The 4570-nt window shown below is 41.2% G+C and overlaps 1 pseudogene; it reads right to left on the bottom strand.

The window, feature by feature from the left end:
- Positions 1-294: 294 nt before the first annotated feature.
- On the bottom strand, positions 295-681 carry LOC112415842 (small nuclear ribonucleoprotein Sm D1-like; annotated as a pseudogene).
- Between the last annotated feature and the right edge of the window lie 3889 nt (positions 682-4570).

The following is a 4570-nucleotide window of genomic DNA, read 5'->3' as shown; positions in this document are numbered from 1 at the left end:
ATATCCTCTTCTTGGCTTGATCCCTTGATCATTATGTAATGTCCTTCTTTGTCTCTTGTAATAGTCTTTATTTTATTTATTTATTTATTTTTTCCTGTATTTATGTTTATTAAAAACTGCCACAAACAAACAAATCCTGTACAAAAAGCAGCCATGGCATCGATCACTTTAAAATCATAATCTTGAGAGACACAATTTGCTTAGGACTCCACCATCTTCTAACTTAGCCATGTAGTCTTCCTCTGCCACGTCTTCTTCTTCTTCATTACTTTGAAATAGTAGTCTTGAGAGATATTATCGCCTAGGACCCCCTCTTCCTCTGCCTCGGCCACATCCTCTTCCTCGTCCTCAGCCTCTTCCTGTAACAGCTTCCCTTTTCTTAGACTTCACCTTTGGTTCAACATCCACGACAAGTGTATCTAGAGGTAACCTGTCTGGCAGAATAAAATATCAAATGTTATTTCCTCGAATACTCAGTGTTTCCAGCTGTACAGGTTTTTTGTTCTTCAGGGTCATTTTCACAGCTTTAAGATGTGTATTCATAGGCTTCCCTGGTGGTGCAGTGTTTGAGAATCTGCCTGCCGATGCAGGGGATACGGTTCCATGGACCTGTGTTCCATTCTTTAATTCAATGGTTACAGTTACGTGACTCAATCTCATCAAAATTCTCACGAGCTTCATCCTAGCGGCGCTGTCATCCTTTTGGCCCGATAGTACACAAAACCCAACAACCGAGCGCCGACTGGCTATGAATATCAAGTCTTTATTTTAAAGTCTATTTTTTTTCTGATATGAGAATTGCTACTCCAGCTTTGTTTTGATTTCCATTTGCATGGAATATATTTTTCCATCCCCTCACTTTCAGTCTGTATGTGTCCATAGGTCTGAAGTGGGTCTCTTGAAGATAGCATATATATGGGTCTTGTTTTTCTGTCCATTCAGCCAGTGTATGTCTTTTGGTTGGAGCATTTAATCCATTTACATTTAAGGTAATTATCGATATGTATGTTCCTATTAATGTTTTCTTAATTGTTTTGGGTTTGTTATTGTAGGTCTTTTCCTTGTCTTGTGTTCCTGCCTAGAGAAGTTCCTTTAGCATTTGTTGTAAAACTGGTTTTGTGGTTCTGACTTCTCTTAGCTTTTCTGTAAAGGTTTTAATCTCTCTATCGAATCTGAATGAATTTCTTGCTGGGTAGAGTAATCTTGGTTTGTAGGTTTTTCCCTTTCATCGCTTTAAATATGACCTGTCACACCCTACTTGCTTGCAGTTTCTGCTGAAAAATCAGCTGTTAAACTGATAGGGATTCCTTGTATGTTATTTGTTGCTTTTCCCTTACTGCTTTTAACATTTTTTCTTTGTAGTTAATTTTTGAAATTTCAATCAGTATGTGTCTTCCCATGTTTCTCCTTGGATTTATCCTGTATGGGACTCTCTGTGCTTCCTGGACTTGATAGATTACTTCCTTTCCCATGTTAGGGAAGTTTTCAACTGTAGTCTCTTCACATATTTTCTCAGTCCCTTTCTTTTTCTCTTCCTCTTCTGGGACCCTTATAATTTGAATGTTTGTGTATTTAATGTTGTACCTGAGGTCTCTGAGGCAGTCCTAAATTCTTTTCATTCTTTTTTCTTTATTATGTTCTGTTGTAGTTATTTCTGCTATTTTATCTTCCAGGTCACTTACTGTTCTTCTGCCTCAGTTATTCTGCTATTGATTCCTTTAAAGAGTTTTAATTTCATTTATATTATGTTGTTCATCATTGTTTGCTCTTTAGTTCTTCTAGGTTCTTGTTAAACGTTTCTTGTATTTTCTCCATTCTCTTTCCAAGATTTTGGATCATCTTTACTATTATTACTCTGAATTCTTTTTCAGGTAGACTGCCTATTTCCTCTTCATTTGTTTGGTCTGGTGGGTTTTTTACCTTGCTCCTTCATCAGCTGCTTATTTCGCTGTATTCTCATTTTGCTTAACTTACTGTATTTGGGGTCTCCTTTTCTCAGGCCGCAGGGTCTCCTTTTTCAGGCTTCAGGTTCATAGTTCCCATTGTTTTTGGTGTCTGACCCCTTTGGGCAACGTTGGTTCAGTGGGTTGTGTATGCTTCCTGGTGGAGAGGTCTGTTGCTGTGTTATGGTGAATGAGGGTATATCTTGTCTTTCTCGTGGGTAGGCCCGCGTCTGGTGGTGTGTTTTGGTGTTTCTGTGAACTTATTATGATTTTAGGCAACCTCTCTGGTAATGGGTGGGGTTGTGTTCCTGGCTTGCTAGTTGCTTGGCATGGGGTGTCCAGCACTGGAGATTTCTGGTCCTTTAGTGGAGCTGGGTCTTAGCTTTGAGACAGAGATCTCTGGGAGAGCTCTTGCTGATTGATATTACATAGGGCCAGGAGGTCTCTGGTCGGCCAGTGTACTGAAATCGACTCTCCCATCTCAGAGGCTTAGGCCTGACCTCTGGCTGGAGCACCATAACCCTGTCAGCCACATGGCTCAGAAGAAAAGTGAGAAAAAAGAAATAAAGAACAAAATAAAATAAAGTTATTAAAATAATTTTTTTAATTGTTAAAGTAAAAAAATAAAAAAAAGTATTAAAAAAAATGAAAGAAAGAAGAGAGCAACCAAATCAATAAACAAATCTGCCAATGATAATAAGCTCTAAATACTACCGATGATAAACATAAAATCAGAAACTATTTAGCTGCAGAAAGCAAACCCCAAGTCTACAGTTGCTCCCAAAGTCCACCAGCTCATTTTGGGAAGTTTCGTTGTCTATTCAGGTTTACCTCAGATGCAAGGTACATGAAGTTGATTGTGGAGATTTAATCTGCTTGTCTTGAGGCTGCACGGAGAAATTTCCCTTTCTCTTCTTTGTTCACACAGCTGCTGGGGTTCAGCTTTGGATTTGGCCCTGCCTCTGTGTGTAGTTCACTCTCTGGCATCTGTTCCTCACCCAGACAGGAGGGGGTTAAAGGAGTGGCTGATTAGGTGGCTCTGGTTCACTCAGGCTGGGGGGAGGGAGGGGTATGGAATTGCGGGACAAGCCTGCGGCAGCAGAGGCTAGTATGACGTTGCAACAGCCTGAGATGTGCCATGTATTCTCCTTGGGAAGTTGTCCCTAAATCACGGGACCCTGGCTGTGGCAGACTACACAGGCTCCTGGGAGGGGAGGTGTAGATAGTGACCTATGCTTGTACACAGGATTCTTGTTGGATGCAGCAGCAGTGTTTGCATTTCATGCCTGTCTCTGGTGTCTGCGCTGATAGTGGTGGCTCACATCTGCTCCTTTAGGTGGTGCTCTGAATCCCCTCTCCTCACGCACCCTGAAACAATGGTCTCTTGACTCTTAGGCAGTTCCAGACTTTTTCCTGGACTCCCTCCTGGCTAGCTGGGGCTCACTAGCCCCCTTCAGGCTCTGTTCACACATCCAACCCCAGTCCTTTTCTGGGTATCTGACCTCCAAAGCCCGAGTCTCAGCTCCCAGCCCCTGCCTGCCCCAGCTGGTGTGCAGAGAAGTGTCTCAGGCTAGTGAGTGCTGGTCAGCACTGATCCTCTGTGCTGGAATCTCTCCTCTTTTCCTTCTGCACCCCTTTTGTTGTGCTCTATTCTGTGGCTCCGAACCTTCTCCCGTCCCGACCACACCCCGTCTCCACCAGTGAAGGGGCTTCCTACTGTGTGCAAACTTTTCCTCCTTCACAGCTCCCTCCCAGAGGTGAGGTCCCATCTCTATTCTTTTGTCTCTGTTTTTTCTTTTGCCCTACCCAGGTACGTGAGGAGTTTCTTGCCTTTTGGGAAGTCTGAGGTCTTCTGCCAGCATTCAGTAGGTATTCTGTAGGAGTTGTTCCACATGTAGATATATTTCTGATGTATTGTGGGGAGGAAGGTGATCTCTACATCTTACTCCTCCACCATCTTGAAGATGCCTCCCAACAGTGTTGCTTTTATCTGATGGAGGTATCCTGAGAAGAAAGAGATTCCACTCATTAAATGAAAAGCATTGATTAAAATATATATATTTTTAATTTTACTTGTTATGAGTATATTCTATATGTTGCAGAAATTAGACCAAGTACCAAGCAAGTATCCTAGAGAGTGGGAAAAGGCATACTGAACTGATGTAGATGATATTATGCTTTCATATTTACCTATAGTAAACAAGTGTCTAGGAAATATTCTGAAGTGAAAAAAACCACAATGTAAACAAAATGCCAGCTGTTGGTAATAAAGGTCACAGTGTTGAATATAGAATTAGTGGAAGCTGACTCAGGATGAGAGGAGAGCCCTGAAGAAATACATGAAATGAGATGATGTCCTTGTTCATACTTACCATGTCACTTACCGTGGGTACCATCACCTAGAGATGAAGCATCTGCCTGTTAAAGGTGTTAGATGGTTGGATGTATCACTGAAAAGAGTAAGAAATTAAAGAGCTGCTATAGCAGGATAAATTTTTGAGTTAATAATATCAGTAATTAACATTGATAGAGTACTTCCTATGATCCAGACACCTTAAAAATGTACATTCAGTATCTCATGCATATATATCAAAATTATTATTCCCATATATCAGAAAGGAGAGTAC

Source organism: Neophocaena asiaeorientalis, unplaced genomic scaffold, assembly GCF_003031525.2.
Source record: "Neophocaena asiaeorientalis asiaeorientalis breed wild unplaced genomic scaffold, Neophocaena_asiaeorientalis_V1.1 scaffold209, whole genome shotgun sequence".
NCBI lineage: Eukaryota > Metazoa > Chordata > Mammalia > Artiodactyla > Phocoenidae > Neophocaena > Neophocaena asiaeorientalis.
This window is presented reverse-complemented; position numbering and strand designations above follow the sequence as displayed.